This window comes from Phyllostomus discolor, chromosome 2 (genome assembly GCF_004126475.2).
Source record: "Phyllostomus discolor isolate MPI-MPIP mPhyDis1 chromosome 2, mPhyDis1.pri.v3, whole genome shotgun sequence".
NCBI lineage: Eukaryota > Metazoa > Chordata > Mammalia > Chiroptera > Phyllostomidae > Phyllostomus > Phyllostomus discolor.
The window spans coordinates 122,885,753-122,900,038 of NC_040904.2; positions in this window are offsets into that span (position 1 = coordinate 122,885,753).

Here is a 14,286-nt window from a genome sequence, read left to right on the forward strand (position 1 = left end):
ATACCTACAAATGGCTTCTTCCAGCTCGTTCAAAGGTAGACAAGGGCGAAACATTCCCAGACTGAGGCTCTCCCCTAAAGGTACACGTTGCTTGCATCTGGTATGTTTATTCTTCCCTTAAACACTGTTAGTGCAACACCTTTCTAATGTCCTCATACAGACAGGACTCTGCTTTCTTCTTCTTCAATGAAGAGGGTGCAAATCAAAGAAGAAAGTGCCTTTCCTCCTAAAGAAATGTCAACTATTGAATAGCATTAGCCCTCTTTGGTTCTCTTGGGTGCTAAAGAGAAAACAAACAGTTGACACATGTTAAGGCTTATGTCCCTGGGTATGTAATTCTAAAGATGGGAGGTGTCAATCAAAGACTAGGCCTCTGAATATCAGGCTTCACTTGGGTTCAACCATATGTCAGTGCAGACACAGGGAAGAAGCGGAGCTCAAAATTGAACTGTAGGGATAGTTCATTGTTTGGCAGGACTAGGGCGGGGTAGAGGTGTAGGGTTAGGAGTGATGTTTCCAGATTGTGGACAAATTGGCTGCTCGCACCTCCTGGCAATATAGAAGCCTTTTTTTTTCCATAGTTCCTGCTGTATTTAGACAGGTATCTCCTTCTCCCTTTTCAACGAAATCAGCTTTCTTCCCAGGCTTCGGAATGTTGAGCCAACTTTAAGGTTAAATTCACCATTTGTAGCCAGCAGGTTGCAGCATCACTTCATCGTGCAGAGTTGCCTGGCTACAGAGATGGGTGGGTCTCGCCAACATTTTGCTGAATACTTGATTTTTAGGCTTCAAATGCTCTCCTTACAAATAGGGGAATGAGAGAGGTGCTTTCAAATACTTTTTATATTTAACTCAACCTTGAGTATTAAATAGAGTTTTACTGGATTCAGTTATGAGTCGTGCCTACCAACAGCCCAGAGTCCTGAGCAAAGTACACAAATAAAACTGTGTGTGCAGGTGATGGTCTTAAAACATCGGGGGGAGGTTGGAAGCAGAGCACTGTTGGTAATGTTTTCCAGGGGCTGGGCTGTGCAGACAGGCACCGTGGCTCTGAGCCAGCTAGCACAGCCCAAACTATGCAGTCCAAGCTTCTCGGACAAATTAAGGGCACAGTAGGAAGGAAGTAAAGAATGTTCTAAATAACCAAGAGAAAGGGTGAGAGACCCTACAGTTGTAAGCCAAAATCTAAGAATACCCCCACAAGTCAGGACGAAGATAAAAGTCACTGAATATCTAGGTGAAAGGTGAGGTAGAACATACCAAGGAGGTTGGCTGGTGCTGAAACAGACACTTGGGGGCGGTGGTGGGAGTGCCCAGCTTTCGTGACGCTGCACTGTTGTACAACAAGGCCACCCGGATGGAAGACTAGATGTCCACAGGGGCCCATGATGGAGGCCGCAAGTCCCTTCCAGCTGTGTCCACACACAGCTCTATGGAAGACGTAGCCCAGGGAAAGGAGGCTTCAGCTCCTCCGAGGATTTTTTTCTCACTTCCTGCCACCTGGCCAATAGGTAATGCCAACCATGACTTTTCTCAGCACAGCTAGAGCCTACGTAATCCATTTCGGAGCTCCAAAGACTGAGAAGGCAGTCCCAACTTCTATGTTGCCATGAGCTCCTTACCCCACATTACTCAGGGTCAAAGAGATCTGGATTCTAATCCTGCCATCTCCTATCTTCTTCTCAACCAAGTATCGGGGTGTGGCGGGGAATTCTCATGTATGGTTATCATGCCAACATAGAAATTGTTGCTTTGGGTCAGAGAAAAGCCATCCAGTTTGTGCAGTGGCATTGTCCAATGTTGGGCAGTGACCCTGTCGAATGTGCATAGGAGGAGCTTGTGCTTCATGCCCATCTGCCTCAAAGGTTAAGTGCATCTCATTTTCTCTGTGTTGCCCTGTATAGCTCATCATAAATTTGTCCAGAATTCCGTTTCCTGCTTCCAAACTTTGTGCCCATAACACTTTCCAGAGTTATGAGTTTCTTAGGTTTTATTCCCTTCTGTGTACATAGTAGTTCACTCGGTGTGTCCAGAGACTAAGAAGCTGTGGGTTGACAGGAAATCCATAAGTAACAGACCCTTATAGGATGAGGGGCCCTGTTCTGCAGAGCCGGCCTGTGTGTGAATGTCCATGACCTGTCAGAAGCCCCTGTATTCCCTAGACCAGTCACTAATGTCAGCTAAGGGTTATTCCTAGCTTTGGGTTCCTGAAAAGTTTTCATCCTCCTCAATGCTTTTCCTTCCCCCTTAGTCTGCTTTCACTAGGAGATATCAGAGGAATGTGCCTCATTTGCTTTCATATGTTCAGAAAGCATATCTATTTTTCCCATTCATTTAAAGTGAGCTGCTTTTCCCCAAACTCTTTACCACATGCCAAGTTGGGGGTGCTTCGTTCATTCATTTATGCATGTATTCACTCAGGAATCATGTGCCAACTTCTCTGTGTGCAGACACAAAGGTAAGACCTGGTCCCCTCCCCAAGGATCTCAGTCCAGCTGGAGGGAGACATGGAAAGGGCAATAATTGATGTACTTGGGATATAATGACTCAGCTAAAGCCGACAGGAGGTTGAGAGAAGGCTTCGAGGCAGAGGGTGCCTAAGCTGGTTCTTAAAGGGTAGGTAAAGGGTTGACAAAATGGGCATAGGCAGGTGTTCAAGCAAATAAAAGATGACAGGAAATATGAAGTCAAGAAACAAGAAAGGTGTGTGTGTGTGTGTGTGTGTGTGTGTGTGTAACTGGGTGGGGCATAGTGAGGCAGAACACCTACCATGCAGAGTTGCTGAAAGTTAAGTGGAGAGAGAGAGGGTGGCAGGAGATGTGACTGGAGAAAGCTCAGGCCAAACTCTGTAGACAATAGGGACTCAATGGATCAAGCATGGAGGGCCATGGTCAGATCTGCAAGAGAAGGAGGGAGGAGGGGAGAAAGAAGGTGGGCAATAGATATGCTTCAGGAGGCAGCAGTGCTGGTCCTGCTGGGAAAGGATGATGGTCTGATCCCAGGCAATGATAGCTGAGATGTAAAAAAGAGAGAGACAGATTTAAGAGATATTTAGGAGACAAAATTGCTAAATCTTAGTTAATGATGATCTGTGATCAGTAAAGGGGAAGTCAAGAATGACCCCCAGGTTTCTAGCTTGGTTGACTGGGTTGACGATAACCTAGAGATCAAATGAGGAAATGCTGGCCAGAGTTAACAGGAATAACAGATAGCCCCTATTTAGTTCTTCATATGTACCAGGCACTATTCTCAGCACTTAGCATGTTATTTCATTTGTCCCTCACTGAAACCCTGCAAGGTGGCCCCTATTTTATGGCTGAGGAACCTGGAATTAAGTTCATTTCTTCTTAATTGTACCTTTTTACTCAGTCCATTCATTGGCAGGACTTTTCCTTCTCACAGCCCAGCCGAATGCTGGGATGGCAAGGAGGCGGCAGGATGGCCACGTTTGCAGGCTGGCCTAGGCTTGGGGAAGGGGGCCTACAGCATATGCTTCCCAAGCCTAGATTCCCCCCACAGTTGATGACAGCAGGACAGACTCGGTCTTAGGAATGAAGGGATCTGGGTCCCATGGGCCCAGACTGACAACCTCCCAGAGTCCAATCCCAACATTCTGTTGCATCCCTGGGTGTCAGTGAAGGGCCCCATGGCCCCCTCTCAGTCTGTGGCTCTCACAAAATCTCTCCCAAAAGCTTCATGACCTCCAGGGGCAGAAGGGGCTGTGTCTCTGCCTGTGTTTCCCAGGCAAAACCCCTCAGCAAGCTCTGGGGGCCTTCCACCCACTCCATCTGCCACCCCTCGGTTCTCCTGAGGGGAGCAGCAACCACTTCACATCGGGACCTCAGATATTCCTCTGGTTGAATGGATTGAAATGTGGTGGCCAAGGGAAGGGCTGGGAGCCGGGGACTGCTCCCTCCTCCTCCCCACTACCCAGGCCTAGCTGCCTGTAGGGTGCTCTGCCCTCAGTGAATGCCCCAACCAGGGCACTTGGAGGCAGCCTCCGGCAGACAGCAGGGCAAGGCCCAGGAGACCTGGGTTCTAGTTCACCCATTACTATTAACCTGCTACATGACTCCACCACCCCCCACCCTGGATGTCAGCTTCTCTGTTTATAAAATAAGATGGTTGGACACCATAACAAAGAATAACAGCCTCCCATATGAGGGGCTCTTGCAGTTTCCATGAACCAGGTCTTGCTGGGGCTGTTTCATGCAGGAGGACCTGTGACAGCTTTTGGTCCCGTGGGGCTGCCCTGATTTGGGGGGTATTGGGGACCCCTCCATATCTCAGATGCAGGGGCACCGTCCTTTGTTCCATCACACTCACTCCAATGGGGAAAAGTAAAGGCTGGCAGCTCCACAGCACAACCTGGGCTGGGGCCTGCAGAGCCTCTGAGAGGGATTCTGCAGGAAAAGAGCTCCTTTCAGTTCTCACGACCAAGGATTCTGGAGATGCAAGTCCTCCTTTTTTATGGTTGTCATCAATAGAATGACCCCATAATCGAGCATCCAAGTGAGGATACTTCTGAGCATGAACTATTCATAATTACAGCAGACAGTGGGCATAAACTTGGAACATCCTGAGCAAATGGGGACAAATCACCACTGAGTGTCTCACCATATATGCCCTGCCAATGGCCAGTCCCAAACAGGCGCTGGTTCAGCCAGTCAGTTAGCATTGACCTTAGACTAAGTCTAAAAGAAACCAGAAGGCAGACAAATAGCCACCCCTGGAATCAGGAGGCTGAGTTCTGAGCCCAGCTCTGCCATTAATTCGCTGTATACAACTAAAGCCGGGTCATGTAAACACAGTAAGCCACAGCTTCCTTTGTCAAATGAAGGGTTTGAACAAACTGTGGTTTCTTCCAGCCTCTACATACAGCTCTCTTTCTCCTTGGAGGTCCTTCCTTCTTCATTAAGGTGTAAGCTCAAGGGAGGTCACTGCCAAAGGTGGCCTTTTGTCCTGAGTGTAAAATGACCACCATGTTCTCTGCCTCCACGACCACCTGGAGACAGGCCCCTCCATGCCAAGGAAGGGATGCTTTGGAGTTCGGTGGGATGGCTTTGTATCCTGTTTGGGCTCTGCCATTGATTCCTTCTGAGGTCCTGCAAGTTACCCACCATTTCTTAGCCTCCCTTAGAGAACCAGGTGCTGGCCCCACATCAGCAGGTACAGTGGTCCTAGGCCGGCACCATGGCCTCTGCCTGCTTCTCTCAGGTGCCCTTTTGTGCTCAGCTTGAGACCCCTCTGTGACCTTGGCCAAAGGCACTGCTTATAATCAGTGAACCTGAGGAAGGATTTTGTGAGATGATAATCCAACTTTCCCATTTCCAGGTGAAGACACAGGCCTAGAGAGGGGTTTGGACCCGCCCAAGGCCATGCGACTAGTTAGTGGTGGAGCCAGGACCACTGCAACTGCCACCTGGGACTTCAGTAGCCCCTGCTCCCAGCACAGCACAGTTCTTCCCCCAAGGGACTCAGGCATCAGCCAACCTTTATCAACTGTTTATAAAGCTGCTGCATTTCCTTACAGCTTCTGAAGCGTTTTACAGGCACTAATTAAGGGAGGTTCACAGCAAGCCCAGGAGGGAAGGAAGGAAAGAAGAGTTTGGTGGGGAGGTTCTTTAAAGGACCAGTTTCCCCTGCTAGGTGCCTCTCCTGGTTTTTCTGTAACTCTTCAGTCTCCTCAGAACACACACACACACACACACACAAGCACACCAGCCTATTTCCAGCAGCCTTCTGGCGTCCTCCATAACAAAGCTCTGCTAACTCCTTTCTGATTGCATCTCTGATGCATCCTGGAGCTTTGTCCCCAGTAGTTTGACCCCAACCAGCAGTGAGCAGGGGATGCTCTGCAGAGTGACTTCACCTCACACACCCTCACACCAGCCTCCCCTCCTCCAAAAATTTATTCCTGAATGTTTTGCACACTTCAGCTCAAGTTATCTCCCACGCTGTGGAGAAATAACCCTTTATTTGTTTTCTCATTATGGTGGGAGGGGTTCACAGGGGAAGCCCAGGACCGAGAGGCAGGTACTTCATTGTCTGTGCTAGGCCACTGTGTCAGCTCCCTGGGGCTGCTGTAACAGGGCACCACATGCTGAGGCTTAAACAACAGAAATGCATTGTCTCACAGTTCTGGGGCAGAAGTCTGAGATCAAGGGGTCAGCAGGGTCGGTTTATTCTGGTGGCCATGAGGAAGCATCCATTCTATGACTCTTGCTTGCTTTCTGGTGGTTTCTTAGCAATCTTGGCCTCCTTGGCCTGCAGAGGCATCCCTCAATCTCTTTCTTCATCTTCACATGGTGCCTTCCTTGTGTGCATGTCTGTCTTCCAATTTCCATCAGGGCACCAGTAGTATTGGATCAGGGCCCACCCTAATCCAGGATAACCATATCATAACTAATTACGTCCGCCACAACCCTGTATTTGCAAATAAGATCACATTCTGAGGTACTGGGGGTTAGGACTTCAACATTTGAATTTTGGGTAGGCACCATTCAACCCAAACAACTGTGTTACTGAAATTTCACAAATCGGAAATATCAGTGCCATTAGTGTCTGGACTAATTAGTGTCTGTACTGGTGGCCTGAGTGACTCACATGAGAAATGTTCCTGTTCAGACACCAAGACCCACTGACCAGTGGCTGGGGTTACATAGCTGGAGAGCCTTCACAGCTGGCCATGGTGGGTACAAACCGATGTGGAACACACAGCTCAGGTGCAGCCTGGCATAGCTGCCAGCAAGGACACTGGGCATGAGAAGTTTGAACCCCGAGTGCCCAGCGTCAGAGCTCTGTCTTGTGTTCTTTGTCACTGTCTTGGGTTCCATTTTTGACGTTCATCAGACCAGGGTGGCCTGCTCTTGGCAAGAAGGAGCTGGTACTCTTCTGACTGCAGAGACCCGCAACTCTTGGTGTTCATGTGGTTTGCGTTTCTAATGCCTATGCTTAATTCTATGCTTATTCTACCTTAATTCCAACTCCCTATACTGCTGCTGTGGCTCTTTTGTTTTCACTGCTTCTCTCTCTCTTAGGCATGCAAAAAAAAAAAACAAAAACAAAAAACCCTGAATTAATCATACTACTTAGTTTATATAAACCTTTATTATCGGGTTGGACAAGGATCCTTTTAAATTTTACTCATTTCTTCCCTCTTATGTCCAAACCCCACCTCATCACCTTTCTTCCCAACAGCGCCCCCGGCAGCCATTCTGTTCAATCCAAAGTGCTCCTTCTTGTTCATCTGAGTTCTTACAAAATGTGTGTTGTTTTGTGTTCATCAATTTATTTTCATTTCTATTGAGGATAACATGCATACATAAAGAATGCAGGTTCTTAAGTGGAAAACTTAATGAATTTTAAGAATAACTCTACACATGGGCCAGGTATCTGTGTTAACCCGCCGCCCAAATTAAGACCTGAACACACCCTGAAGGTTGCTCACACCCCTTCTCCATGAAAACTAACCCCCAGAGTTATTGTCCTTCTGATCCCTACTATCATCGACCCCTTCCCTGAATTTCAGATAAATGGAGTTACATAGCATATAGTCTTTACCATCTTTTGTAACTGGCTTCTTTGACTCATTATTATGTTGTTTTTACCAGTGTGTGGCCTTTAGTCATGTGAACCTTTGAATTGTTAGACCTATTGATGGACCTTTGCATGTCTCCAAGTTCATGACTTTCATGAATAAAGCTACTATGAATATTTTTGTGCATGTCTTTTGGTGAACTTTTGAGCCCCTTTCGTTCAGTAATCACCCAAGAGCAGAACTGTGGGTCATGCGGCAGTAGGCATTTCCCAGTTCTCACGCTGTGTGTTGTACCAACTGATGTTTCCTCCAGCAACACACTATTTCTAATGAATACCATCCTTGTCAGCTCAAAATAGGGTCAGCCTGTCGTTGTCAGCCGTTCTGCTGAGGGAGTATGGCATCTCATGGTGGCTTGAGTCTGTATTCCCCTGGTGACTAAGAGTGTTGAACACATATGCTGTAGATGTGGACACTGGCTAATCATTTATGGTTTTCTGTGAAGTGCCTGATCAAGTTTGATGACTGGGCTATTTGCTTTTCCATAATGATTTATTTATTTTTAAATGACTCATTTATTGGATGTGGAGAGAAATATGTTTTTCTAGTCCATTGTGGGCATTTTCATCCTTTTAATGATGTCCTCAGATACAATTTCAGGTATTCTTAGTTTTCATGAAAACTAAGTTATAACTTTCTCCTCTTATGATTGGTGTGTTTTGTGTTTTAAGAAATCTTTGGCTAGCCCTGGAAAATTTTTAATTGATACATTTTTCATGTCTTTTAAAATTTATGTCAATAGTATTGTGTCATAAATGTCATTTTTTCCCAGGTGCTGCCTTTTCTTTCCATCCTTCTTGCCACCTGCGCATCCAACTTGCATCTTCTCACTGCCACATAATACCCATGATGGGCACCCCCTTTGTCCAGAGGCCGCCTTGCCAGCCCTTCTGTGTGCACTCACTCCTGCGTCACACTGGATAGCACTGCTGGTGGTGGGGAGGCACTCAGTCCAAGGAACTTCTGTCCTTAAACTCAGTAACATGCAAACGGTCGTGCAGAATCTCACTGACTGCAGGGTGTGTTGACCTTCACTCCTTTCTTCATAAGTATCACTGTCTCAATCAGGAAAGTCAGGAGGCATGGCTCCCGAACTTTGGCCAGTGCGTTGGGGTTACCTAGAAACCTGGGGCCCCGCACCTTGGGGATTTGGATTCAGTAGCAAGGCCTGCACTTTCCACAAACCCCCTTAGGTGATTCTGATATGTAACCAGGTTTTATCTACTCAAGAAGTTATTTATTGAGCCCTAACTACATGCCAGGCCCTGACCCAGGGACTATGGCTAGAGCAGTGAACAGAGCAAACAAACAATCCATCCTCGAGGAGAAGATGGGGAATAAGCAAGAGAGACAAGAAACATATGCAAGATGTCAGAGAGAGAAATGCTGAGGAGGAAAACTAAACAGGGAAGGAGAATAGCAGGTGTCAAATGAGAACTACGCTTATCTTTTTTTATTGTAACTTAAAATTTTTATTTTATGATTACAGTTGACACACAATATCATATTACTTTCAGGTGTACACCCCAGTGGTTGGACATTTCTATACCTTACCAAGTGAGGCCCTGACTAGTCTTGCACCCAGCTAGCACCATGCTTGAGTATTGCAATGGTATTGACTTTTTCTGTGTGCTCACCTTCCCCTTCCCATGACTGCTTTTATAACTATCCATTTGTCCTTCTTAATCCTGTCACCTTTATGGCTCAACCTCCCATATGGCAGCCATCAGTTTGTCCTCTGTATCTATGAGTTTGTTTCTGTTTTGTTTGTTCACTTATTTTTTTTTTTTTAGATTTAACATGTAAGTGGGATCATATGGCATTTGTCTTTCTTTCTCTATCTGACTTATTGCATGTAGCATAACACCCTCTAGGTCCATCTGTGTTGTCACAAACGGCAAGGACTGTGTTTTTTGACAGGGGACATGCATGGGAAAGTTCTCACTGAGGAGGAGACAACTGAAGAAAGACCTGAAGGTGCTTTGGTGAGCTTTGTGGGAATTGGGGGAAGAATGGTCAGGCAAAGGACACAGCTGTCACTCCTTTACTTATTAATGCTTTCCTGCCTCTCACACCTGGAGCATCGCTTGCTGTGCCCAAGTATTCCTGACACCTGTGAGGAGGAGGTCCACTAACTGGACACAGGCCCTGCTGCCCTCAGGCCAGCACCCCAGACCATGTTGGCTGGTCACAAAGCAGCCATCCCCCACTCCCATTTTTGTGTTCTGTCAAACCACAAGTTTTGGGGTGTCCTTTGTGTGGTCACATTCCCTTGGGGAGCTGGGGCCCAGCACCAGTCAGGAAGGGAATTGCAATTAGTTTAAGCTGGTCCTGGCAGGCCCCATGCTCTAGCCCATGACTTCTTCAGGCACAGGAATAGGATTCAGTCTGGCTGCTGGAAAAAAGCTGCATGATTTCTGCAGTAAGTGTTCCTAACAGGTAAGAGATGCACAGGCAAAATCAGGTCCTCTTGTCCTTCAGGATGTCGTCATGTCTGAGTGCAATGTCTGAGACAACAGTGACTATCTTGTGACCATGAGGGAGGCTAACTTGAGAACAGTCCCAAACACTGAGATAACAGGAGAAGAGAGATGGGAGAAACTTAGACCTTTGTGATGTGCGTGAGTGGATACATACACCAACCCTGGAACCATGTAGTGTTCTTACGGGAGAAGCACCAACTGATACCACTCCATTCCCATAGCCCTGGCAGATGTAGGGCACTTTGCTGACAACTCCCTGAAGACAGGGACTAGGCAGAGTCAACTCTCTCCTTTTAGGACCTAAAGGATTACCAGGCTTTCAGGCTATGCCTGGGCTCACTGTCAGACTTACACCACTTGTCACAAGGGCACCAAGCAAGTTATGTGAGGCATAGGGCAAAGACCCAGGGAGAGTTATCTGTTCTGGCTCTGGGTCCCCACATTCACCTCTTGGGTTCTTTTGTGTTTGCCTCTTCAGCAGCCCATGAGCTTCTCCCAGGGCAAGAAATACCATCATTCTTGTGGATCTGAGTCCTCAGGGCCCTGCATAATGCCAGGTACACTGTATGTGCTCCACAGAGGTTTGCTGAATGTTGGCAGTAATGAAGCGTAGTTGAGAAACAGAAGAAGGGGAGAAGGGTGAGAGGAGACTAGAAGCCAACAGCCTTGGGGACGGGGGAGAAAATGAGGAGTGAGATTCCAGATATAGTTTGCATCAAAAGGTGTATGCAGTGTGGCTTCTTCATGGGCACCAGTGGAGGCTGTGAAACAAAAGGATGAAGGACCAGGGACCCCAGAAGCCAGTGGGCACGTGCACAGGTGAGTGTGAGCAAAGAGTTACCAGCACACCCATCTGGCTCCCTTCTCCCTCCCTCCCTCCCTTTCATCCTCACCCCCCACAGCCTCCTCTCTCTCTCTCTCTCTCTCTCTCTCTCTCTCTCTCTCTCTATCTATCTATCTATCTCTCTATCTCTATCTTTATCTCTATCATCTCTGTCTCTACTTCTATCTCTACCCCGACCCCTACCCTGATCCCTACCCCTATCTCTATTTCTATCTCACAAATAAGGACACAGCTTAGGCCCAGAAGGATGAACCTCTAGCTGAGTGTAGTTCCAGCTGTGGTTCCCGGAAATGCTTTGGGGAGTCATCAGAACCCATAACTGCCTCATGTTTCCTCACCTCCACCTCTCACTCTGCTGCTCCAGAATAGCTGCTGACGCATGCAGAGGGCAGGCTGCACAGATGTCACCGCCCCCACCTCTGGGGCTGCTGCTGCAGTCTTGCCAGTGAGACTGACTGCCTGATCACAGGTGTGAGGATGATGACAATGACAAGGAGAAGCATGGTGACCATAGCATCCTGCAGCCAGCAGTGTGAAGGAATGTAATGTGTACCATCCTCATCTCCTCATGCCTTCAGATATTACTGCCCTCCATTCCACTGAGGAGGAAATTGAGTCAAAAAAATAATAATAAGAGTGACTCCAATGCTCATTTGCCACATGATCTTTTGTGACTTTGTTTCCCCAAGGTACAGGCAAGAGCCCCTTCCCCAGTCCTCTGAGGTGTAACCCAAGGCATTGTGAATTAGAACCAAGGCAAGACATGACTGTCCTGTTAGAGAATGGCCAGCCAACAGAATGAGAATCCATTGATGAGTGCAAGGGACTACTCACAAAGAGCCGATTTAGTTTATTTACCAGAGTAACTGACAAAGCTTCGCATTTCTCATGTATTTCCCCTCAGGAGGGAATGGATGAGAGCTCCCTCAGGTCAATGCTGTTCATCTGAATCGCTCATCTGTGAGGTTGGTAAGGCAGTATTTTCCTTATAGATCACTTCAAGAACGCCCTAGACTGCAGACTGGTTCCTGCCAGGTCTTCTCACTGTTAGCCCTGAATAATGCTGACCCTGGGTGTTAGCCACAAGTGGGCACGGGATGAGCCTTTTCTGACCTTGCCAGAATGCTGTCCCCGGGAAGCCCTGAGATTTAATTTCTGGGTGAGCTTCTGGCCTAGACCAGGTTTCCTCACAGAACCTGGTCCCACTCTCCAAGGAAGCATTCTGCTCCCTGCCAGGGCCAGCACATCTTGGCTACTCATTGCTTTTACCTCCTCTCCTCCTGCCTGTGTGGCCTGCGGGGCTTAGCACCGCTGGTACTGGCTGAACACGGCTACATTTCAGCACCAGCTCCCAGCCCCTCACTCTAGCTGGCACGGGCCCCAGTATTTTTAACGACAGGGCCGGGTTTGAGAACCACATTGCCAGGATATGGCTGAATGATTCTAAATTTAAGCTCATGTAATATTTCAGAAATGAGTAGTGGTGTGGCCTGTGGGGCCTATTTCTACTCTAGTCTTGGCTGCCTGTCCAGGTGCTGACATGCAGCATGGCCAGCTCACGCTGACAGTCCTGGAGCAGACACTAGACAAGTAGGTCAGAGGCTGCCCCTACCTCTTCAGGGCTCTGACTTTTGTGGCTGCAGAGGACCAAGTTCAAGGTGAAGTAGACAGCTGATTTCTAAGGATCTTCCTCCTTCACTCTGACCTCCTGAGGCACCCGGAGGTCTCTCCCTGGGATACTGCTCAGACCCCTCTGCTTCCCCTGGTTTCCTCCTCAGCCTGCTCTCGCCACCCAGTCACAGCCTCCAGCTTGGCAGGAGGGAAGAACATTGAGTGGAAGTGACTCAGAGGCCAGTCTTTGCAGTGATGTGATCCTTGCAGAAACAGCCACCTCTAGAGGACAGTAGGGGTATTTCCCAGGGTAGCTGACATACTTCACACATTTCCACAGGGAGTGAGAGCCCTGGAAACTTCCTGTTGGCCTGACATGGTGGGAATTGTTGAGGCCAGTCGACCTCAGTCCAGCCCTGCCCTTTATCTTCATCGTGTCCTTCACAAGCTCTCTTACACGGTGTGTCTCCTGGGACTACCTTGGCATACAATTTACATGTTTTGATGTGCAAGGGATTTCCATTCACAGGTACATGCTGCATACATGTGCTTTAAGTGGGACCAGGCAGGGTGAGTGTGTGTGAGAGTGCTTATTCTCCCACCCCCACACTGCGTCCACTGTGCTCCCTGAGGTAGGCACTGGGCTCCTTCCCACATCCACCATCTTATGTGGTCGTCTATAAGAATCATGTACGTTATTGCATGTAGATGATAAAATTAAGAGATAAAAGGCCCCAACTATGCAGGTGATTAGCATCAGGTGAGGACAATAAACCAGGTGTTAAGGCCAAGAAAAGGCTTCCAGAAACCCTGGGCCCTACCACTGATCCTCTGAAGAAGAGGGGCCATGCCCTTTGCCAGCTTCCCTTAAAGTGCCCTGGGAGTAAAGGTTTTTCCATCAACACTTATATAAAAAGAGAATTTCTATGTAAACAACAATAGGGAATGTTTTTGGTGCCAGGTCCTTATTCTGCTTTACACACACAATCTCATTCACCAAATGGGGAAGTGAAGCAAGCCTGCTGCCCACCTAACACTCAGTCTCCTGCTTTTCCTCGATAACAACAGTCAACCCCAGGCAGGACATTACAATTTGTCAGACCCAGTGGGACCGTCCTGTTTACCTCTTTCCAGCCAACCTTGCAGCTCTTGGTGACTTCATGGTCCACTTCTGGCCAGTGGGTCAGAAACATAAGTTTGCTGGCAAAGAAAGAAAGTTTGCTGGAGAAAGTTTTTGCTTTCATGATAAGAAAGAACAGAAGCATCTAGCACAGCCCTTCTCCTTTCCCCTACCTTGAACTCAGATGTGATATTTAGAATGGCAGCAGCTATCTTGTGACAATGAGGTGACAAGTATGAGAATGCACGTAGCAGGCCAAGGAGGGAGGGGAAGAAGGAGGGAGCACCTGCACTCCTAGGGTGTCACACAACCCTGAACCAAGATCACCAACTGCTGACTCCAGACTTCTGGCTCTGTGTTAACAAGTTATTATTTTGTTAGTTGGGTTTCCTGTTACTTGCAGCTGAATTCATTCCTGCCTGACACAGACAGATGATATCCTCCCTATTTCACAGATAAGTAAAAACAAGATGCCTTGGACAACAGAGTAGGGAAGAAACTTGGACACCACAGCCTCAGCTCTCTTATTGCCTATAGAGTCTATTAAGCAAATTACTAATATACTTAAAACTGCAAAGGGAACATTTATCCTATTTGAAAGGACACTTACAGGCTTGTCTTCATATTC